At 40.6% G+C, this 25,320-nt stretch overlaps 1 protein-coding gene and 1 long non-coding RNA gene across 4 annotated transcripts in view; one reads left to right on the top strand and one right to left on the bottom strand.

Annotated features, from left to right (window-relative positions):
• The window catches only part of znf385c (zinc finger protein 385C), a 140,600-nt gene that overhangs the window by 7,067 nt on the left and 108,213 nt on the right, over nt 1-25,320 (top strand). The window lies entirely within an intron of this gene.
• Nucleotides 15,846-16,258, bottom strand: LOC120742434. The gene is made up of 2 exons (XR_005697876.1): nt 15,971-16,258; nt 15,846-15,911 (listed from the first exon to the last, which is right to left on the bottom strand). It is a non-coding gene; the product is annotated as an uncharacterized LOC120742434 (long non-coding RNA).

Genomic DNA, 25,320 nt, shown 5'->3' with positions numbered 1-25,320 from the left:
GGCATTTCATCACAAGTCACAGCTAAGGTGTCGTCAGAAGAATTTATTCAGTTAAAAAAAGCTCTTCAAGGAGAATGGATTAACACATAAGGTTAATAAATTATGAATTTCTTCCACACACTGAGGGGATTAGGTGCACAGCAGGTGGGCAAGTAACTAGCTGTGCATGGCTTTGGTTGATGGGTGCAATGAAAAGTTTATATTTATTTTAAAAGGCATGAAAACCTGACCTTCATGCCATGCTGTCTAGTTGGAGTAGTGGTATGTGTCTACCCCAGAGCCTTTAGCTGGCCTGGGTTGTTGCTCTGTGTGAGACTAGATGTGACAGAAAGGTGGCGGTGGACTTGGTAGGGGTCAGGGATTCTGACAGCTGCACACAGAGCTGCGTAGATCTCGAGACTTGCCTTCTGTCCATTTCCCATTGTTAGAGCCTTCCTCGCTCAACTCTCCTGACTGGCATGCCTGACCAAAGGTGCTTATCCCAAGATGTGACACAACTGAACCCATTACTGTCTCTTGGCATCCCTCTGTAGACCCCTTTTCTATCCCCTCATGACACCTGAATCCCCCTTCTGAGCCCTGTGCCCAAACAAAAATGGATCTGGCACAGTGAAGTTGGAAGACAAATGGGAATAATAGATGGGAGGGGAATCACAATTTTCAACACCTACAATAACATGAGAAGGCAGAACCTCTTCAGTAGCACTTTCAGCATCTGTGTTGAGCTTCATTTGATCTAATTTTGATTTGTTGTAAAATCATTATGTTCATTAACAGAAAGCAGCAGAAGTCTGCCTCGCTGCCATCAACCTTAGATGCCTACACGCACACATTCACAGATGTGTAATGACTCACACTCACAGTGGCTCCAGTGTTAGAATGGCACACTCACTTACACAAACAGATGCACATACACAGAGGTGCATTTATGCCGCTGAGCTGCTGCTGAATGGCGGTGCTCTGGGGTTGAACACTGGCTCAGTGTTCGGGGCCAGGTACACCACCTCAACCACTCCAAACAACAACAAACCTTAAAAAGGTTGCTTGTTTAGGTCCAACTGAACTTCTCAGGTAGGGTAGCAGCTAAATCACTTGATCAGAGCCTTCATAATGAGCAGCATTCATGAATATGCAAATATTTTATTGACTTTTCTCTTTTTTTTGTAGGTTTGCTTTTTTTCAGTAACACCCTGCTTCACATACAGTCACTTACTCACGTTCACATCTGTTAGCTGCTAAACACAACTACAGCCTTTCAGAGGAGATCTGTGGGACCTGCGTATTACATAAAGGCAAAACAGTCATCATTATTGACAGAAGTAAGAGTATTACTCATTTGCTTTCACGGCATTGGGATTATTTATAACTGAGATGACTAGTTTCCCAATCTGGATAGCGTGTTGAGTCTTTGTCCCTCATCACTTTCCGGGCTTTTGAATGTCAGGATTATTGGAGCAATATTCATGTTCACTTTTTTTGTAGCAAGGTTTGGGAATTTACTGTTAAATCCAAGGCAAGGAAGCAGTGAAAAATAAAGCCCACCCCCTCACTGCAAGCTATTTTTATTTGGTTGCTTTTAATAAATGAAAGGCATTAGTTTAAGTAATAATATTTGGGTGCAATGGATTTATCTGAGGCAAAATCTTTAGAGTAACCACTCTCTATAAAAGCTTTTTAGTTGAATTGTAGGACAGTTTGCCCTCACCTTGCTTCAACCTTGATTGACATATTATTTAGTATTTTTCTAGTGAAAAAAGGGAAGTTTATTATGATATAAGCCATTGCTGAGAGTGTGAATAAGAATGATTCTTTTCATAGCCAAACATGCGCCCACTGTTTGCTCTACCATATAAAATAGTAGGTGGATTTAGCTGTAATTCAAAAGATAAAGCTTGGAATAAAAATGAAAAGCCCTGCTGTCTGTAGCATAAATGTTTGAGCAATGTGGATATCTTTGGAGAAAATATCAACATCCCAAAAGACAATTTCAGAACAGCAGGTGAAAGATGTTTTTTTTCTGTTGCATGTGTCACCCAAATGTCAGGTAGTAACAAATTATGAATATGCAGCTCTAACAGCCATCAAGTTAGACGGGCACCTCACAGTGTTTTGGATCTGCTCTATATCATCTACTTTACATTCATCTGCTGGGGGCTTAGGTTGAACTGACTGTACCTGTAAGATTTGTTGCTCCATCACAGTAGCATTTTTCTTCCAGTGAGCTTTCCTTATGGAAAATTATTGACAATGAAAACTATCACGGTCCTGAGTTTTTGTGTAGTATTTATTGAATTTGGTTTGTTTAGATTATTGATAATCTTTCTTGTTCATATTTTTGTAGTTTCCAGAATTTCCCTGAGTTTGCCTCCCTCTGTTTGGTCTGTGTGCTAATCGCTTTATCTCATTTCAACTTCCTGTTATACATTGGGAATTACACTGGCTCTTGATCCATCTGATTCTTGTTTCCATGTATGTCTGGTTTTTCTCCTTGTCATTATCTTCCACACCCCCACTGGTTTTACCTGTGTCTACCTTGATTTAGACTTCTGTGGTGAATCATTGTTTAGCCTACAATGCAGTCTATGTAACTGGCTGATATTGTTTCCGGGACTTATCCTTGTGCTGGTGCTTTATGTGTTAATTACCTTGTGGTTATGTCCTGTTTTATATGTTTTATATGCGGTGCCAGCCAATAGAAACAAATAAAATGTTGAGACCTCTTTCCCTCCTAGGTCTCCAGTCTTTGTTGTGGTCAAATATATTTGTCCCTCACTTCATTGTATATTCCTTCAATCCCATTCTAGTTGTTTTAGCAATCTTCCCTTAGGATTTTTTGAGCATTTGTGATTATATATATTGATTTTTGATGAGTAGTGGCATTGTAAAGCGCTTTGGGTGCCTTGAAAAGCGCTATATAAATCCAATCCATTATTATGTTTAGGTGATGGTCATTTTCCCACTGATAAATTCAAAGACTATGGTGAAAAAACAGCCAAAATGCGCAGGAGGAACTGAATGTACTGAACAGGCCAATCATAATAACTGTGGGGTGCATCAACGTGATGCTGTTACATTTCTGGGGCAGTGAATGGAGCTGGATAGTGTAGTGGTAAGACTACACACCTTTGGAGTGGGAGTTGCAAGTTTGAGTCCCACCCGGTATCCAGTAAGGGTCCTGGCTAGACCCCCATGCTAAATCCCCCCCCCAAAAAACAAGCCCTGGAATGGCACGGCTACGTTCGCAGCTTGGACACAAGCATTTCACTACATGTTATATGGATGTGACAAATAAATATTGTTTGAATGTCAGGTTTTGTTGTAGGGTTTCACAGGGGTTTGCAGTTTTGAGATTGTCAGCCTGGACGTACAGCAGCATGACTAATATAATGAAAGGTATTGTTATCCTTACAATAAAATGAACATTTTAAACCTGATCTTTAGTCCATAATTTCCCCCCAGGGCAAACTGGGAGCTGGCTCTAAAGGAAACGAACCGGATAGGTTAACGATCCACCTTACTGCACTTTTCAAAATGCTCGACATGTAGCAAGTGGGTAAACCTGCACAAATGATCTTTTGGCATAAAATAGTACCGTGAAGTCTTTAAGATATGATGGGGCCTGATTATTCAGCACTGTGTATGTTGATGAGAAGGACTATAAATTATGAGTTTAACAAGGAGCCACTGAAACCAGTATGAGAGGAATATTGTCACTGTTTTTGTTCGCTGTTAGTACATTTTACTCATGCCTGTCAGCTATTTGTGTAATGTTTGTGCTTATTGTTAACAGTGTGCCTAAATGAGATAGTGTTTTTGTGGATTGTGTGTTTTCAGTTTGCTTTCATATGTAATTCCTATGAAAACAATCATCTGTTTTATATCTAGCACAGCAAACAGCTCTTCTCCTGCCCCCAACAGCTATCAGAGTCATTACAGCCTGCAGGAGGTGGTACCAAAGCTTCCTCCACCCCACCAAGCCACCAACCCCTGCCTCTATCTCTCATTGATCAGGGTGGAAAGACATGTAATCCATGCTGATCACAGTAACCTCCACCATCTGGAGGGCTGACTCTGAGGCACACACTCTTGTTTTACTGTGTCTCTTATTGAACCATGCAGGCTGTGATGAGGGTGGGGGGCTGGATATTGATGGGTGAGGCTCAGGTCACCACAGATAGCCTCATAGCACTTCTGGTACCGAAGATGAGCCTGTGATGCCACTATTGACGTAGCAGCTGACTCAGAATTGCTCATATCATTCAACTGCCCTCTTTCATCTACGTCTACCATATCCTCACAATGAACCAGGGCTTAGCAAACCTATCAGTGGGGGCCTGGTCTTGGATTAGAAGTCAGATTATCAGGCTCTTACCATATGAAGCCTTAGCCGCTCTAGAAAATTGAGATTGTTTATTCTTTCCACAGTCTCAGTATGCTTTCACACTGTTTATTTTGTGTCGTCGGATTGTGCACTTTTTCCAGCGGTATCTGTCTCTATCCATTTTCTCATTTAGAGCTGAGGTGATTTTCATTTCTGCGTTGCAGGAGTGTGTGGGTGATGTGCGTTTGCACTCTGCTGGAGGCCCCTTATCCTCCATGTCAAACTGGTGGGCCACGAGTGGATGAAGAAAGCAAGGCCAGCTCTCTGCTCTTTGAGATTCCTTATTAACTCCACTTCCTCCGGTTCAAAATCCCTCTTAGCCCTGCAGCAGCAGCCGAGACATCAACTCTTAACTCGCGCAGCTGACGCACATATCGACTCGCTGATCCACTAAATCACTTCTGTTAACAGAATTGATTCACTGTCTCTCTCTCCATTTCTTACCTGTTTGGCGAGTTCCTGCATCTATAGTACTTCTGACATATCCTGACTTGAGTTGTACATATTAAAAGACTCATTCTACTAATGATTCAGTGTGTCATGAACTGGTTGTGTGGAGGCAGATGAGGACCCAAACGCAAAACTCACGGAGACAGGAACTGAACTCAAAATCACTGCTTTATTGCAGGCCTTTAAAACGAAACAGAACTAAACTGGGAATACTAACAGAAGACCGAGGGAACACAGAAAGACACACAGGTTCGGGGAGGAGACATTGACGACGCGACACTGAACTGAGGGAGACATGCACATAAATACGCAGAGGGTTAACGAGGGAAGTGGGAGCACACGGGGAACACAGCTGACACAGATAATCATAAGGAGACAGGGCAGGAGTGAACACAACATGACGCATACTGACGAGAGACTGTCAAAGTAAAACAGGAAGTACACAGAGGTTCAGACAGGAGGAGAGAGAGCACAGGGAGAACACAGACATAACGGGCTGGGGAAAACATGGAATAAAACACAAGGAGAGACGAGGGCTCACAGATACACAGGGGCACACAGGAGGTAACCAAATAAGGAACATCTTAACTAAATAACCTAGGAACCAAGGCATAAATAGGGAACAAAATACAAAACACACAAAAACTAAGAATACTGGGCCAACATGGTCCAGGACCATGACACTGTGTGTATGTTAAGTCAGTGAGGAGGCAAAAGCTGAGGGTACAGGGAGCTCCACTTGTACTATATTACTCATCAGCTTGGCTTTGTCTCCCACCAGTTCAATTTAAGCCATCCCAAACTCACGCTAGCCTGATAGACCCTATAATTGAACTATATATTTCTTCCTTTCAGTAAAAAGAAGAATGGGAATCTTTCAGTGCTCTGCTCCTGGGAGCATTTTTGCTGACAAAACAGGGTCTACTGGGGTTGGGCTAACAATTGCAAAGACACTGCTGTCACAGAGTGTGCACAACACAAGATAAAGAGAGCGGAGGAATGCATGCACTTGCTCTCTGAAAAGCCACATACAGTCCTTTTCAAGCCAAAGCAAGGAAAAAGATACCTGAAAGTACAGATACGACTTAATAACTCCAAAAGATTGTAGATAGCTGATGTCAACAGACGCTAACATCTAAATAAAGCTTATATATACCCCTTTTATTTTAAACAGTTTAACTACAGGTTGTTTCACTACACAAACTCCAGCTGTACTTTCTCACTCTTTCCTTTGATTGTGTCCACACAAACTGCTGTGTTCACATAGTCCCCCCTCTTCTCATTCACTCCACTACCTCATCACCATTTTGCAGTCTGTTTACTGTTATAAATATTCAAAAATGTTATCCCGTCAATATGGCAATTTCTTGTTGTGACATCAGATTCGGCATCAAAAAATCGCCAATGTAGAAGTTAGAAATTCTGATATCAAAACAAAACCGTTCTCTTTTTGACCAATGGTCATTTGCAATACTGAAAAAAGCTCAGAGGTTCCTGAGGGTCTTCATTCTCTCAGTGAAGTGAGCAGGGTGCTACAAGATCTGCAACCCAGGGATGCCTCAGTGACTGTCTTTGAAGAATCAAAACAGTGCACTGTTCTTCTTCAGACAAATTGAACCCCCAAGTCCGCAGGAAATCAATAGCTAGGAAACTGAGGTGAAAGCGAAAACAATGTAGATCTGCTGTTTTTCACGGCAAACTAGGAGAGGAAACATGAGTATATCTGAAGCTGTGAACCTGAGGACATCTGATCCCTTTCCGTGCACTACTAAACAAGTATGTTGACAGTGAATGCACATAAACCCCAACTTAGACAAACATGGCTCGCACAAATCAACATCACAGTAGCAGCAGCTTAGTTTTCATCTCCGGACAGCAGCAAACCTTTTCCCCCACCTACACTGAGGTGGCAAAAATATCCATGTCAGTCTCATTATGGAAATTTCTGCAGTCCTTTATTAAAGGCTATGTGGCTGTTACTGAGTGAGCACAGATCTATTCTAGGACAGATCCCTGACAAGTAATCAAAGGTGATTAACCACAGGTGTGGCAAACCCATTACACCTCAATCAGTTTATTCAGTATCTTAAGTAGCTTCTGAAATGCAAATTGACAATCGGCTGTACCAGGACTGTCCAGGTGCCAAAACTGGTTCATCAGAAGCTTCACTTTGGTCCACTCAATGGTTTTGTCTAAGTGGGAAAATTGCAGTGAAGTCATTTATTTGTTTATTTTAGAAATATATTAGTATATATAGTGTGCCAACAAGATGCCAGCGTTACTACACAGGAGTCATGTATATCAAGGAATGAAGAAAGCCTGTGTGCAAGAAATCTCTAAAGGTGAAAAGGTTAGGGTTCAGACTCTTCTAAAGTCTGCATTTGAGACTTTTTTTCTAGTCCTGGCTCTGCATGATGTCATTGAAATGAGATTTACTGGTCATCTGAGGCACGCAGCTCTGTGAACTCAGAAACCCCACGCCAAGTTCAAGTTCCAGTACAAGATAAATAAATACTATTTGAACCATTAATTACACAAATCTACTCCAGTGGAGCCCTAGAATAAAATGAAACAGAGTAGAACAGGTTCACTTTAAATGAAGTACAAAGAATTGGAGGTGAAAAGCAGCAATAAAAATTCATATCGTTGTCGCTGAGTTAAGGGCACAGGCTTAATTATGCAATATTATTATATCCTCCCCAACTCAAGCTAGATTAAACCTATAGTGCTTTACAAAAAAGGGATCTAAAATATGTCTGAATCTGAAATATCTCTCAATTGAATCCAGAATAATTGACTATGAACTTGAACCTTCAAGCCTTTTCAGACTAAATGAAATATGCTAAAATACCTAAAATGACATCAACTTTTAGACAACCTTTTACTTTTACCTGAATGATTTTGCTCTGAAAGCAGGATAGAACTTGTTAAATGTTTACAACAGTGTGCTCAGTCATTGCCTGAGATGGATCTCGACAGCCTTCCCACTTCACAGCTTGTACCAAGGCACTCCTCCTTCATGGTAAACTTTACTGTGGCACATGAACACACAGCTCGCATATTTAACCCCAAAAACCTACTCCAAAAACCTGCTTGTATGGGAAACTAACCCCTCACAAGGCAGCAAGAACATAGAGAACACCCTTGTTCCCATACTGGCTCAGGACAGAGAGGTTCTGGAGCCTTCAGAGGGTTTAAAGTTGAAGGACGGGATTGGTAGGAAAAACATACACTGGAGCTCTGTATTTCTGTAACTTCCTCCTCCACCTTCCTCTGGAACAACCCTCGCTCCTGCTTCGTCTTGTTCCTGCTGTCCACTTACAGTAGAGACAAGTATCCCTGGTATCCCTGTTTTGTTTTTTCTTTTTCTTTTGCTTGTTTCTCAAGTCTATTCCAGACTCCTAAGCCACTGTGCATGAGCCAAGTTCATCACACTTTGCAACAGTGAGCTCAAGTCTTTCTAACAGTGTGGAAATAAATCTTTAAACCAGGAAAAACAGTGAGTGAAAAGTGAGATGAAGCCTGTCTTTAAAAGAGAGGAGCAATGGGCCCTGAGGGCACTTCTCAGCTTGCATGTAAACCTGCTAGCCCTTGCTTTTCAACATGCCAAAAGAGGTGTTACATAAATGACAGAACATTCTCAATGGCTACTTTTTGCATGCTAAAAGCCTTCTCCCAGGTTGGTGTTTATGTTAATGATTTTTGTCAGGGTTTTGAAGTGCCTGAATGACGAGCAGCTAGCCTAGAAACGAAGGAGCAGCTCTGACCTTGGCCCACTTCAGGGATTCGCTCTGGTTTCTGACTAATAGAGTACGCACTATTCTTTCTCCCACAACATGCACTCAAAATAGCTCTGGCATGCTCCATTAAGCAACATTTTAATTGTTAACATGGCATACTCTGTCCTTGGCACACATTAACTACTTCATTTAAATGTCAATCCCCATTAAAGAAGGAGTGAGGAGATAATTGTTTTAACTGGGAACAAGTATCTATTAGCATCTCAGGGAGTTAAAGTGCAACCACACATGTTAACAGTGTTTTGGCCCTCTAACGGCTGTCAGAACTCCTCCTACTGTAATAAAAGACAAGTCCAACAAATGTATCCATCAAGATATATTCAGTTGTCAATTAAGAAATGGCAAGATTTTGGCACAAAGCCTATGTAACTAAGTTTGAAAGACTTGCATATTCACCATGGATGTATAGCTTAAAGCTGAGTTATTTTAAAAAAAAAAAAAGAAAGAAAGGAAAAAAGAGATTGTCCAGCTGAATGTGACATTTATCGTGTTGTACTTTCACTTTATTTAATGTTCAAGTTAAATGGTTTATAAATTCTTTGAGATGCACTGTTTCTCTCAGGGGCTCCCTTGATCTTATCCAACAGGCGATACCGTTAAATTGCTCAATCAGTTGTCACCATCACAGCATCAAAGAGTTGGTCACAAATTATTTTGCAGAATAACAAGCACCTTACATAAACAGCCAGAGATAAGCCAATATTACACATGCACTGTAGCACAGGGGCCTCATTTATAAAACAGATTTACAAAGAGTTTTGATCTCAGGTTTAGTTTGAGCAGGAAGCAGTGTACAAGTACTCATGAAACCTTCCTTTCACTTGGAATTTATAATGCAAGGGGCTTTCTTGCCAGTTATGTGGTGAAGTTTTATATACATCCAAGCAAATGGTGCATTCACTGCAATGGTGATACACTACCCACCTGCATGTTTTACTCTGTTTGTTAACCCACGATTTTTGTCTACCGAACATGTTTTGCTTGAATTTACTCTCATCTATGATTTTTTGTCCGTGGTTATTCTTGACTAATCTTAAATGGACAAATGACGAATTTGCTACTTCCTCATTTGCAACATGGCAAACACAGCAAACAGCTGATAGAGCAGAGCTGGGCAGTGTGTGAATGAATAAAGAAAAAACTAATTATAACAAATGTTAATGAAGTCTATTGAGTTTGTTTATGTGCCTAAAAGAAGAATATTGGTCTATATATCAGAATTTGGGGCTGTAGTATTAAAAACCCTATATCTGTCAAGTTTATCTGTTCTGATAAACTTGAACTTGTCTTGACATTGCTCAGCACAGTTGTATGTGAAGTCACTTGTCCTAGTCTGTCAGATTAGGCTTTTAATGGACTTTACCTTGCCAGCACCCTAGCACAAATTCTCTGTGATGTCTGAGCTCATGTGAAAATAGAGCAAATAACTACCTGGAGAATTCATAGTGGTTGAGTGGATGTCATGCATCTTGCCTTTTGCATGCTTTACCCAGCTACCACCGTTTGCCTAAACCAAACAGTTTACTTCCAGTAATGAGATTGTGTGTTTGTCATCTGACCATGTTCTGTTGTGTACTAAAAGTGAGACAAATGCAACTACCGCACCAGAATTTTTCAATATAGTTCATGTATAAATATGATAAGGAATAAGGAACTCTCTTTCAAGAGAAAAAACAAATCCAGTTGACATGGCCCTGACCTCTATGTTATCAAGTCAGTTTCTTCTATCTCTTTTCATGTAATCTCAGACTGAGCCTAAATCCTGTGAAAAATATTGTCAGGGTGTCCAGCATGCTTGTAACAACCAGTAAGTTGAAAATGTGTATGCAAGTATATTATTATTATTAAAGCATGTAGTGTTAGTGCCTAAAACCTTTGCATGCAGTTCTATAAGATGTACTGGAAAATAAGTAGTTGAATAAAACATTTAAATCCTTCATATTTTTTTTTTTTTTTTACCTCTGTCCCATGCTAGCATAAAGTGTTTTTGTATACAGGATGTCAGATTTGTAAAGACAAGGAATTTGGGGCGTGTCCAAAGCTATTTGATCATCTGAGAAACACTTTGTTTGTAATGTACTGGCCGCTTTAGGAAGTAACGTATTGAGAACTGAAAAGAAACACGTCTCAAAATCCACTGGAGTAAATGTGGTTTCATTCATATCATTATTTAGTTTTTGTGCAGCTGGAAAGCTTGGCTATTGGAATGAAGGTGATCACATTCATTATAATGTAGTGACAAAGCAGAAGCTTGTGGCGGATGTTTGTTTCCAAGTGTGTACAGTTCCTCCCTTCCTTCCCCTAACTGTCGCCCTAGGCATTACCCTGAGTAAAAACTTCCACGGTTGGCTACTCCCTCTTTCATCCCTCCTGGCATACCCTTCATCCCCCCCCGACTTCCCCCTCTCTCTTCAGCTTGTAGCCTGCTCAGCTGTGTGGGGACACAAACCTCATTCCCCCTGGAGAACAATAACGCTAGCATTAGGTTTTGCACAGAGTGGTGCCAGCCCAGGGGTCTGGCACGCAGTCGTCCACTGCTGCAAACAGAGGCACACATACATTGAATCCATTCCCAGCAGTGCAGTACCAGATGGATGGCAAACAGGGATGCTTCCAGGTCCAAATCACCTCCTGCAGCTGGATGATAGAGTCCCACAACAGGGAGTAGTGGCAATCAGGGACTGGGACCTGTTTTTGTGTTTCCTTCATTCCCATTAGCTGGCATGTAGGTCTTTGAACAGACTAAATTATATTGTATTTCATGAGGCTTTTTTAATTGTTTTGTTTGTTGTGCATATTTTTCTGGAGATCTAGCTGTTTATTATGCACATCTGATAATGGGTAATGCATCGGTGGCTGGCTGCCTAATGACTTAGATAGGTAGAGGTGCTCATATTGGCAAGCGAGCATAGTGTTGTCATGGGGATGATGTGTGGGCCTCTCCTCCTGTACTGGAGTGAACCAGTGAGCAGTGCTTGACTGCCCACCACCAAAAGGCACACATACACCACACACATACATGCTTGCACACACACACATATAGGACCAACAACATTGCAGTACTAGCAGAGTGGATGAATCAGCGAGCTTTCGAGCATCTCAAAGAGGAGGTGGAGAGGAGGTTGTCTAGGTTGATCTTGTCACTGAGCGCAAGCAACAATGAATCAGTGTTACCTCTGTTTTAATCAACACACTTGGGCTACAAATGACTCACACATGAAAATGCGCATCATTTGCATTGCTGGTTGTTTGCCATTTTAATGCTAATATGTCTTTCAGTGTGCACCAACCTACTTGAGCACTCTTCATCATCCAGCGTTTCTTTTTATAGCATCTCTTTTTCTCCATCTGTCTATCTCTTGCTTTCTCAACCCCTCCACCCACCTATCTATTACTCTTCAGCCCCCATTTCTGCTTGCTGCCAGGCTCCCATGTCTCCCATTAGGAAAGGAAATGAGGCGAGGTACTGATGCAAATATCTTGGACCCCTTGCTGCTCCCTGACTCATCACCCAGAGACAGAAACAAGGAGAGAGGGAGCGGCGAGGAGAGGAGGAAACGGGTAAAGGGTGGAAGGGCACAGCAATTAGACAGAAAACAGACATATGTACACAAAACATGCTGTTAAATGGTACACAGTGGAAAAAGTGTGAAAAGACTGTGCCTCTCTGTGAAGTTTATTATAATGCTGAAAGCTTTCTACAGCAAAGCTGAACAGTAAAGACACAAACGAGAAGATTCAGTGCATTACTTCTCTATCTCACTCTCAATCTTTCTTTTTTTGTGGAGTAGCTGTGCAATCATTCAGCCTGCAGTGCTATTTCAGCAGTTCTGAGGGGTCATTCTTTTTCTCTGCCTCCCTGCCTTTTCTATCACTACCTCACTCGATTGTTTTGTAGATTATATTGCAAAGTGCTCAGCAATGCAGGCTGCTATTCATTATTATCCATTGCTATGTGCTTTCGTGGCTAGCGAGGATCTGAAGAGAGTAGATTTGGGTTTATAGCGGCGTTACTGCAGTGCACTGTACGTGTAATTGTGCACACGTTTTTCTTTTACTGTGTAGTCTGTGTGTTAGAGGCAAGCAAGATGAAAGATTTTAATGAATTAGTCAAAAGATTGCAAAACATAAAAATGTATTAGGCATCTGGCAGCCTCCACATACTTAGTAAAGCGCTGTCAGGCAACCAGCTGTAGGTGAAACACCAGTCAGCACATTCACTGTGTGATTATCAGAAGCTGTGATTGCTATAATATTCAGTCCAAAAAAATTTTAATGTTCAGCTCAGGGATGTTACCTGTCGCTTTCCTTATCTGAAGGATTATGGAAATGAGGGGGAGCGTTGCCATGTCACAGAAACATCCAAAATAGTGACAGTAGAGATAACTAAGTTTTTAGTTGCCCCAAATAAATACGTGTACTTTCACTACAATGAATTAAACATTTAAACTGGAAGCTGTCCCTGTTTTTAGTGTTTGATCTCAGGGCATTATCTGGATGCAGGCAGAAGATAAAGGATCTTATAAAAACCCTGAAATTAAAGCTGTTGGCAGGTAGCATGAGCATTTAGATAATCACACAGGTTATAAGCAAATCCATTCAAAATTATCTTGATTTTTTTTTTCCAGCACTGAAATAAAAGTGAGGCATCTAAAGGTTTCGTTCTGTGGACTACTGAATGAAATCATCTCAGCTACATTTTCTCTCTAGCTAGCTCTCGAGATAGGATGCGACATCTCATCATTGGAAACAAAGTAAAGCCTAAAATTAAACAAGACTAAAAAGGATGCTAGTAGCTCTGTTTTATTGTGTTTTAGTTGGGTTGAGGAATTGTGTATTAAATGTTACTGTACACTGACTGGTCTAATAGTTTTTATATTTTAGACCAAGGTCATAGACTGTAGGGTTGTGCCCAGATATTCAAATATTCATTCACTGGATTTACATACCACGTCAGCTGACTGTTGTCTTTAAGGACAGTTAAACTTGCAGAGGTATGCAAACTGAAAACTATTTTTCTTTTGAGTTGCAAACAATTAAGGTGGGCTCTACGAACATCTTTTATTGTGTTTTAGTCTATCGCCCTCCTGGCCCTGCTACTGAGTTCTTAAAGGATTTTATGGACTTCTTATCTTCTATTATCGAGCTGGAGAAAGTTTTAATTCTTGGGGATTTTAACATTCATATTGATGATGCCTCATTTAACTCTGCAGCTGAACTTTTATCTGTATCTGAGTCTTTTAACTTTGTCCAACATGTCTCTGGTCCAACCCATTTAAAAGGCCATACCTTGGACCTTGTCTTGTCCTTGGGCCTCAACATTGTCAATGTGTTTGCTGAGGATGTACACTTGAGTGATCATAATTGTATCTTTGTTTAATTCAATTTTAGCTCGAAACAAACACCTGTGTAGTTAACTCATAGACGCATAATAACTGGGACTACTGCTGAGAGGTTCTCCATTATGTTTGACAGTTCTCTATTTTTTACCGGAAACTATGTAAATACTCTTATTCGGTTCTTTAACAGGGAATGCACACCCATCTTGGATCAATTGACACCTATTAAAACAAGCTCGGCCTTACAAAAGAAGACATGCCCTTGGATAAATGAGTCGATCTTAAACTTAAGGAGAATATGCCGCAAAACGGAACGACTATGGAAGAAAACAAAACTTGAAGTACACAGGCTCCATCTTCGAGATCTCATGCTCTCCTTAAATGATACGGTGAAAACTGTTAGATCAGAATATTTTTCCCGACTCATATCAAAAAATAAGAGAAATCCCAAGTTTCTTTTTGATAAAATCAGTGCTATTGTATCCCCAGATGTGGGACCTTTAGATGTACACTCTAAAGTAGATAGTAATAAACTACTCCTATTTTTTTTTTTTTTGAGATTAAAGAAGTCAATGCTAAAATCTCCCCAATGCTTTATTGTTCTCCAAGTGAGGCACTCGCTTTGTACTCCTGGTCAACTTTTACAACTGTAACATATGATGAAAAAGCAGCCCTAAAGTGTAAAGTGTGCGTGTTAGTCCCCATAGGGAAATAGTTCCTCTGCATTTAACCCATTCACCCAGTGAAGCAGTGGGCAGCCACCAGTGCAGCGCCCGGGGAGCCAGTACCCCTTGCTCAGGGGTACCTCAGGGTAGCCGTTCAGTGGAGTCGAACCCCCGACCTTCCGATCATGGGGCCACCACTCTACCTACTGAGCTATCCCTGCCCTGGTGGACAAAATGAAGCCATCATCAAGCCCCTCAGATATTATCCCCACTAAGCTTTTCATCAGTGCTTTTGACACCATTGGTCCTTGGGTTGTGAACCTTTTTAATGTTTCTCTTCAGACTGGGGTGTTCCCCAGCTTTGTTAAACATGCCATTGTGGAACCAAGGCTCAAAAAAACCCAACCTGGACCCAACACTACTTAAACATTTAAGACCTATCTCCAAACTCCCATTTATGTCAAAACTCCTTGAGAAGGCAGTCGCTGTCCACCTTACAGCATACTTGGAGAAATATAACATCTATGACTGTTTTCAATCTGGGTTCCGTAAATTGCATTCCACTGAGACAGCACTACTGAAAGTTACTAATGATATTATGATGTCCGGAGATCACACAGTGCTAGTCTTGTTAGACCTCACCTCAGCCTTTGATACAGTCAATCATACCATCCTGATAAGCAGACTGAGAGACCTGGTTGGGATGTCTGGCTCTTTTCTAGACTGGTTTTCATCATATATATCTGAAAGGAGCTTTAGTGTGTCTGCAAACCACATCATGTTGGAATCTACAGAGTTGTTGTGTGGAGTTCCTCAGGGCTCTGTACTGGGACCTATTCTGTTTTTAACATACATTATTCCTTTAAGCCAGATAATACAGCAGTTTCCTGAAGTATCTTATCATTTTTTTTGCTGACGATATTCAGCTATATTATTCATTTAAGCCTGCTCACGCTCATAAACTCTCCGATCTGATTGACTGTTTAGCCAACATTAAACAATGGTTGAACAATAATCGCTTACAGCAAAACCTGGCTAAAACAGAAACTTTGATTATTGCACCAGACAGTGCAGTACCTGATATTAAACGGCGACTGGGTGACTTAGGTTCCTCACAGAAACACAACCTGAAGAAACCTGGGTGTTATCTTTGATGAAGCTTTTTCTTTGGAGGGACATTTAAATCAGATAGTACGAACCTGCTTTTTTCACTTGAGGAACATTTCAAAACTTAGATCCATCGTGTCAACAAGTGAACTTGAGATGATAATACATACTTTTGTCTATACAAGACTTGACAACTGTAACAGCCTGTTTACTTGTCTAAACAAGAACGGGCTAGCTCGTCTACAGGTTGTTCAAAACTCTGCAGCGAGGCTAATGACCCACTCGAACAAGGGAGCTCATATGACCCCTGTGTTAAAGTTGCTGCACTGGCTACCAATCAGATTTAGGTTCCATTTTAAAATTCTAGTTTTAACTTTTAGAGCATTACAGGGACACCAATCCCCAAAATGCTATCGGTAATGATCCTACAGACCAGCATCTGAATCCTCAGCTTCTGCCTGAGCACTTGACCCTCATCAGCTTATGAACCAATTCCCTGGCCCTCCATTACTTTGTAGCTGATGTTTAGTCACTGGTGGAGACACCAGGTTCTGGTTGCTTTGGCAAACCTCTAATGTATTTCCTACTCCTTCGTATCTTAAGCTAGTTTCTACAGGTATCTGCCAACTTCACTTATAGGCTTCTGGTGTAGCGAGCAGACATCCCAGCTAAAATGCACTGTTCTGTGCTCTGGTCACAATAGCAGATAAAGATAATGAAAACCTAAATTGCCACAAAATGAAAGCTATTGATTTCAGTTTGCAGTCTGCATGTGACTGAAGCTTTGTCAGACTATTGACCAGTTATTTGTCAATAGTGTTGGGACTACAAGCTGACTAGCTACATATTTATGTAGCTAGTCTACATATTTGTATGCAAATATACTTACAGTTATGAGCAAAACATACACACTTGCCTCTTACAGAAAATTCTGTTGATCTGTCATTAAAAGGGCAATGCACCTCTATGTAAATACATTTGTGCCAGCGTGGTTACTGGACCACTGTGCTTAAACATGCCTCCTGCATGACAGTTTGGGTTTAATTGTGTGAGGTGGCCAAACAATTGAGGAGAGCACAGTGCATTCCTGTATAATGATTATCTCTGTGGCTGCCTGATCTATTTGCCTGCTGGACTCTGGCTTTGCTGGATCTCCTGTGTCATTCATGCTGTTTGAAAAGCATTTTTATAAACAGCACGGCACATTTTTTGTCATCAAAGGGAAAATACTGGATGTATCATTTACAGTAGAGTTTTTCTCTGTAGTGCCTCATGGGAGCCCAACCTATGTGTATTTGTGTGTTTATAGCACATGTTATGTACACTATGCTATATGTCATGAGCAGTGTTGGAGTCTGTACTGCCATGCATTATAATGTAATTACTGAATTTGGTACAATAACACACTACATTACTGTGTTAGTGAAAAACATAGTGTGATTACAATAACATGTAATTTTGGACCATACATCAGCAGAGTTGCTGTCTAGGAACACATTTGCTGTGAATATTAGTTGAGTCTAATTGCTGTCTTGAATGCTAACTAAAAAGCTAATTAGCCCTGTGATTTCTAGTTAAGCAGGAAGGATGGGAAGACAGAATTGTTACAGTAATAGGCTCCACACCTTCTGGACTCCCAGGGCCATGCCAATGCTCTGCTTGACTCATTAACTCCTCCTACTAAAATACCGAAATACTGGCTGCACTTAAGCAGTTAATAATAATTTACAAAGAAAATTAGTATTTGGTAGATTGCTCTAGAGAGATTTGTGGAGGATTGTTTCCTTAAACATGTGCCATATATGCAGTCAAGTTTCACATTCACTTTACAAACAGTATTTTATAGTTTCCAAACAAATTCTAGGAAAACGTGTATAGTGTCGTGAATATGATATACATTCCTTTCTTTCCTTCACCGAATATTCTCTGAGCTCCTCCCTGTGTTTTTGAGGACAGGCACTATGAACAAATTAAGACCTAGCTTATTAAACAACTGAGCCTTTAAATTACAACAGACTGGCCTTGCATGCATGGGTGACTGTAAGACTCTGTCCACCTCCAGCAAGAAAACAAACAACACAGGGAGGGGCTCCACTTTGCTCTCCCTTATGTTATGTCCGTTCTCAGAAAGTGGCCTGAACCAGTGCCAGTGTTTAAGTGTAAAGCTGATTCAATATGACTTTGTTGTGCTGAATAATTTGTGTTATCTTTTTGTCTTTTTCTCTATTAAGAAGAGGATAATGAAGCCAAATGGTAATGTTATTCCGAAAGCCTGCCTACGCGCAAGGAAAAGTTTACGCGTGACTTGATTAGGTTTGAATACTGACAAACATCGCCCTTGTTTTTGTCTTTTCCAAGTTGCTGATTGCTGTTGATGCTCTCAACATTTATTGTGTCTTGGCTTTTGTGTGCTGGAAGAAGATTGTGTTGCCTGATAGAAAATGTTTTATCTTGCAACAGCAGACTCAGAGGATGTTTTCATTGTTACAGGTTTTTACTTTGTTGGAAGTATTGAATTGGTTTAGTAATGCTGTGACTTCCAGCAGGATAGCGATATATCTCTTGGCCACAAGGTCACAAACCAGTGGATTGTACAGGATTTTCTAAAGTCTTGTCTCTCTCTAAGTTAATTGATTTGGATCTTTATGGTTCCAAAACCTTTTTTTAAACTGCAATATTTATGCTGACTGTTTGGATTTTTACAAAGCACATCAATAAAAATCTGTAAGATTTGTGAATTTCATCCTAATCCTATTGGGCATATGATGTGCATGGGTTTTGCAGCAATTTGCAGCTCTTTTTATAGTGGAGTCTTAGTTAATTTGGTTGATTGTTTCTGTCTAACTGTAAAATGATCAGGGGGCTTGCGAAGAAAATTAGTGTAGAATTGTCAATAGGTTTTGGGTTTGCTTCCCATGGCCTAAAACCAGAATTGTGAGAATGTGTGGGCATCTCCCAGCTTTGTAACGATGTTCTCCAACACACCATTCATTATGCTCTCTGTAAAATATTTACTATGAACAAAATTAAAGACATCAGACAAAAACTGGTTCACCCGAAAGACAAAACGCCAAAACACAGACTTAACAATGTGGTGTATGCTGTACAGTGCAGCGAGGAATGCCCAGACCTCTACATTGGAGAGACCAAACAGCCACTTCACAAGCGCATGGCACAACACAGAAGAGCCACCTCCACAGGACAAGACTCAGCTGTCCATCTGCATCTTAAGGATAAAGGACACTCTTTCGAGGATGCCAATGTTCACATTTTGGACAGAGAGGACAGATGGTTTGAAAGAGGAGTGAAAGAAGCCATCTATGTCCACTGTGAGCGACCATCTTTGAACAGAGGCGGTGGTTTACGACACCAACTGTCTGCCATCTATAATCCAGTTTTGAGATCCCTCTCCAGACGCCTTAACGCCCACTCACATCCTGGGCCATCTGATCTCAGGAATTCGCATGATAAGGTGGGGCCAGGTTTCACAATGAGCTCACCCGAAACTCTGGCTGATTGGGACCCACACCCAGTTTCACACCTTGGCTCAGGCGATTAGAGGATCATCAGGGGGTCCTTTTGTCCCCCTGTGGGGGGATACTCCCACTAGGTTTATATCTGGGACTCTCCACCATTTGACCTTAGAACTGAAGAAGCTTCTCGGATGAGAGGTGAAACCTTTTCAAGTAACTTAAAGAAGTCCAGACGCTTTTCTTTGCAAGCTCCTTTGACTACGATGACCTGGATGACTGAGAACCTTCACAGACATATGAACAAAATAAAGGTTTCACTTAAATTAGGTTCCACATTGGATCATGCTTTTACAGGGGCTTAATTAGAGATGCACTGATCAACCAGCCAGGGATTGAAATCGTCTGATTATGTACCAGTCTGTTTCATGCCTGCAAAAAATGGAACGGTGGACAAATTCATAACCAATCTGAAACTCAAAGTTTCACATAGAATTCCAAGCTTGAATTAGTCTGTCCTTGATATAAGCCCTAAATACACAGAGAAAAACAAATCTCTCTGTGTTTTGCTCATAAAATGTAGATGCACTCCAGTTTATGTGGTTCCAAATTGTTCCTTTTTACTTTTTTTTGGTGTTTAGAGTGATTAATTTAGATCAAACCTCACTATTTTTTCTTTTACATAAGGACAAGAAATGTCAAAAATTCACATTTAATATCTTTTATTTTTCTGCCTTCTTGGAACAGGTCTTCAGCCTGTGGTGTGTGTGAGACGTAGCAAGCTTCTTTCATCACTTAAGGAGAAAAAAAACAAACAGGGAGAGTACACTGAATGTGCAAGCAGATTGTCCACAATGATGCTGTGTATTTGACACATGTTTGACTCAGATCATTTCAGCAGTAGAGACTGTGTCAACGCACATTTAGAAATGCCTGTTTTGATTTTAGCCAGCCTTAATATGAACATGGTTTGTTCCCTTGCATTTGTAAGGTCAGATGTTATTTCAATAGCTATAAAATGTTTCGTATTGGTTAGTCAGTTGGCTGTTCGCTCTTAGAACACAAGCAAAATGCAGGCATACAGTATACAGTATGTCTGAACATTTTGTGACAATATATAGAAATGCACAATAAAAAAATGTTATTGTTAAAAGCCTAATAACACAATAAAAGCCCTATAAAAGCCAGCAAAAGTCACAGGAATTAAATCACTATTTCATTACCAACAGCTTTTAACCTTATTTGAATTGCTTGTATAGTCTACTTTGTGCTGAATAGAAGCACCACTGAACAGCTTGGACTCAATAATGAATGTACTACTGAACAAAGGACAGTCTAAATCAGGTGCTGAACAGCAGAAGCTGTATAAACTGATGTGTTCACTTGCTGTTCTACATACTGAAGTAGCTTCAGAGTATGCTAAATAGTGTTTTTGCTTAGGTGTGTACTCACATACAGTGCATACCTAAACAAAGTGTAGTGATTTCATGCATTTTGTTTTTATTTTACACATTGTTCCAACTTTATTCTAAATAAAGTTGGACAGTATCCAAGCATGTTAATCTAGACATTTGTATTTACTGAAATAAGTATATTAAAAAAGGCACACCGTGCCATTTTACTTACTATCCCATACATATCCAACACATTTATGTCAAGTGAAGTATGTAGCAGTGCCAATCCAGATGTGTACTGTAATATAACCAATTGCTTTTTGACCTTTTCTGTTGTGAAATGTTGTGAAAGTCTTGTGAGCTGGGGTCATGCAGCTCTAGCTGAAGCCCTAAGCCTTCACACTGAAGATGAAAAGAAAAATGAACCTGAATAGAATAGTTCTGGAGTAGTGTCGGTCTGGTAAGCTGTGACCAGTTCCCCAGAAAGTCTTTCCCATGTATGAAAGATAATCACTGACTCGACTCTGTAAGTATATATAGTATTTAGAGGCCATTCATTTAATAAAACAGGCAAAGCAGTATCCTAAAATACATACAGGCTCATCCAGGAATGTCATTAGAATCACATCAAATTAAGCTACCACATCATACTCTGTGAGCCTCCTAAGTATGAAAAAGATTGGAGTGACGCACTTCTTTTTAAATCCTTTGTTTGTGTGTGTGTGTGTGTGTGTGTGTGTGTGTGTGTGTGTGTGTGTGTGTGTGTGTGTGTGTAATCGTTTACGCCATAAAATGTTTTGCTGCAGGGCTGTTTGCATTGACAGCGAATAGGAGTGGATCATCCATGAAACATAGATATTATTTTTGGGATCCACGTGTGAATAAATGCTGAGTACTTTGTCTTCAATAGATGCATGATTTTTAGTCAATTATTAGTCTGCATGTTCTGTGCATTAAAAGCTATTATGTGATGAAGATTCTGAAACACCATTTGTAAGCAAACATTTATCACACGACCAAAATGATGCCATAAGCCAATCTACTTTCATTTATACCTGTATGTGTGTCACTGTTTGTCTCTGATCAGCACTAATACAGCAGGTGCTGTCCCCACTGACTGACATGTTAATCAGGTGGGATTTGGCCTCTAGTCAGTATAAATGTGATGGAAAATGGTTTGAATTACATGCTAAGCCTTTACTGGCCTGTAATCCGCTGCCCTTCACTTGGAAGAGTCATCCATGGGGTAAAGTGTGTGTGCATGTTTTCTGCAAACGTGTGCCTTAGTGTGAGTCCCACATGCTCTCCAAAATCATAAACTCACAGACACTTCAAACACCATAAGAGTTTCAGTGATTTCATCTGCTTATTTGGACTCTCCCGAGTAGGCACATTAGTTAAGTCATTGCATTTGGAGGGATGGAGGCAGCATGAAAAGAGGGAAGAGAAGGAAGCAGTGATGATGAGACACACTCAAAGCATCCCTTGCTGTTTTCTGAGCGACATCTAATCAACGTGTCTGCCCCCCTTGAGCCACAGATGGCCTAGATGAACATGGTCTCGCCAACAAACCAATAGATCAGTATCTCAAGGGCAGTGTACCCCTACACCCATCACTGAGTAAATAGAGCACTGCCTACGGGGCAGTCATTTTTACGCTTTTTCATTTCACTCAGTTCTTATATCACCTCTTAACCCTCTCTAACGCTGTGTGTATAAAAATCCCTCTGACCCTTCCCCCCTCATTGCTTATTGCCTCTATGCCAGGTGGTTGAGGTTACATTATCTTCATGATTAACAGATGGTGTATAATCTGCACAAAGATAAAGAGGACTAAAATTTCCTTCAGTGGGTAAGGGAAAGGTGAAATCCTTTAAATATAGCCCAAATGGAGAAGTGGGTTTTTGCCTGGAACAAATGAGCAGTGCTGAGTGAATGATAATAAAAATCCATAACTGCCCCAAAAAGGGGTAGCTGACAGCAAAACATTGTTTGTACTTTGTTGGATGATTGTAAGATCTGAAGCACAGCTGTGTGAAGCAATCAGAAATCAAAAATCAGTTGATGATTATAGCAGATTTGGCAGTGTTTGGCAGCTTACGTTGGGGACCTGAAATAATTTGAAAAGTACAAAAGTACAGCTGCCAAAGATGCATCATCATGCAGGATACTGTGACAGATTCACCAGGGAATTGTTTCATAAGAGGTTAGATGCTAAAAACCATCATAAAAAAGCAAAGCAAGGTAGACAAAGGAAGAGAAGGAATATGCAGTGCAGCAGGAGAATATGTATAGATTGTTTAAGCTGCCAAAAAAGCTCTGTTACTTCAGGGAATGAACTTGGGACATTGGAGGATGTCTTCTGATGTTAAGTAAGAGGACAGTGGTAGTGAATCCTCTGGGTTCTGTAGATCGCAGTGTGGGTCCTCCATGGATTGGGCTTGTTTCAGCGCATCCTGCTGATGTTTGATCTGATAGGAGTTTGAAGACAATCCCACACCATGGTCTTGATGCCATACTCTTTGTACCAGTCCTGATGTGTTTTTGTCATATGGCAGGGAACAATGTCCCGCCGGAAGAGGCCACTGCCATCAAAGTGTGCTCTTCCCATGTTAAAGTACACATGTACACATGTGAAAGTAACAGCCACATAAATGACTCAAGGTTTCGCAGCAGAATGCTGCATTTTATTGAGATGATCAGTGCCATAAATATTAGCTCTAAGCTATTTTTATGTTGTAACCGTTTAGATTACCCGGGGCTCACCCATCACTTCACTGGGTCCACATGATCATCTACTTGTTAACACATTCTAATCAGCCAATCACATGATAGCAACTCAGTATATTTAGTCAAATAGTAATAGACAAGATGACTTATTGGGAAAAACATACTGGGGAAAAATATGATTTAAGTGACCTTAGAGGATTGTTAGTACTGACTTCAATATTCCAGAATCCACTGCTCTACTGGGATTTTCTTGTACAACCATCTCTAAGGTTTAAAGAATGTTCTGAAAGAGAAAATATCCAGTGAGCAGCAGTTCTCCGGTCAGAGATCAGAAGTGAATAAGAAGATAAGAGTGATAAGAGGGCAACAGTGTCTTGAATGACAACTCATTACAACCGAGGTATGAGAGAGCAGCAGAAGCAGAAGACCACATCAGGAGCACGCTAGTCAGCTAAGAGCAGGAAAATTAGGCTACAGTTTGCATGGGATCCAAACTGCACAATAGAAGACTTCCTGCTCTGATAAATTTAGATTTGGATGGTAGGGCCAGATATGTATCAGTCATTCACGCTGCTAGCTGTGGTGTAAGGGTGTAGGGGATAGTCTGTTGAATGAAGAAAATTGGTTCCTTATTACCAGTTTAGCATAATTTACATGCCACAGCTTACCTGAGTATTGTTGCTGGTCTCTATGATTATCAGACCTCACTCCCAATAAAACATTTTAGACTGTGGTGCAGTGGGAGTTTGTCGTAATGGATGTGCAGCTGAAAAATCTATAGCAGCATGTCTGATGCTGACATGTGAATGTGGATCAAAATATCTAAGAAATGTTCCCAGCACCTTGTTGAATCTATGCCATGATGAATCAAGGCAGTTCTGATAGCCAAAGTACCAGCAACAAAGTGTCTGTTGAGTGTATATAAACATGAATAAATGCCAGTAGAAATGCTGTCTGTTAAATTATTAATAATTTTAACCCCACAAATCAAATGCCATTCACCTTTGTTTCAGTGGAGTGTGGGCAGCTGTCTCTGTGACAGAAAATTCTGTGCATGCCTGTAGGTATAAAAATGAAAGGCATGCTGGCTTGTGAAGAATACACATCGTTTCAATAGGAATTTGTAAGTATACAGAAATGGAGCAGTGAGTTGGTGGATGAGAGAATTTGTTCACAGTTGTCTTTTCTTAGCTAAATAAACACTGAAGAGATTTATTTTCACAAACCAAGATACAGATCTCTGCATTTTCTTTCAAAGTAAGAAAAGTGTGTGTGTGCATGTATGTGTATCTGTATATGTGGGGACTTCAATTTGCTGGTCACCCTGAAGCAGGGCAGACACAAGCCCACAGAGACTCACGCACACACACATACATACACCTCATGAATAGATGGTAAGGTCATTTAGAATAAGTATTGTCCATGCAAAAAGCAGAGTGACTGTCCTCTGTAGAGGAGAGGGGTACTTCTCTTCTATGCATCATTAGCTCTCGTCATTTCCTTGTGTGTATATGTGCTCACCATCTGCTGCACCCAATCAGAGCTGCTCATCAGTCGTGGACCACTTCAGGTTCACATCGCTGTACAATGGCATCTCATTTCTGTCCCTCTCTCTGAGTCGAGAGCAGCGCTCGTTCCTACATTTTTCTCTCCCTCTTTATGTTGTTCTCTTTTCGTCTTCCTCATTTCCTTTTTCTTGCGGTGATAGAGAGACACAATCAAGCTCACTCCTGCTTTTTAACTGTCTGTCCATTTGGTGCTGGAAGAGTGATTTTCATCTCTCTCCTGTCATTCAGTAACCTCCACTGCCGTTATCATTTGTAGTCAAAAATAGGCCATAATGACTGCATATTGGCATTCTCTTACTTGGGAATAATGAATTCAGTGGATTCATGATTAATGTGGTGATAAAGGCATAATTAGTTGAAGAATTAACACGTGCTCCCTGTCTACACACTGATTGCTTGTGAGACAGTTGAGCATG

The sequence above is a fragment of the Simochromis diagramma genome, unplaced genomic scaffold (assembly GCF_900408965.1).
Source record: "Simochromis diagramma unplaced genomic scaffold, fSimDia1.1 OVJJ01000321.1, whole genome shotgun sequence".
In the NCBI taxonomy this organism is placed as follows: Eukaryota; Metazoa; Chordata; class Actinopteri; order Cichliformes; family Cichlidae; genus Simochromis; species Simochromis diagramma.
The sequence above is the reverse complement of the archived record's forward strand: the minus strand, read 5'-3'. Positions and strand labels throughout refer to the sequence as shown.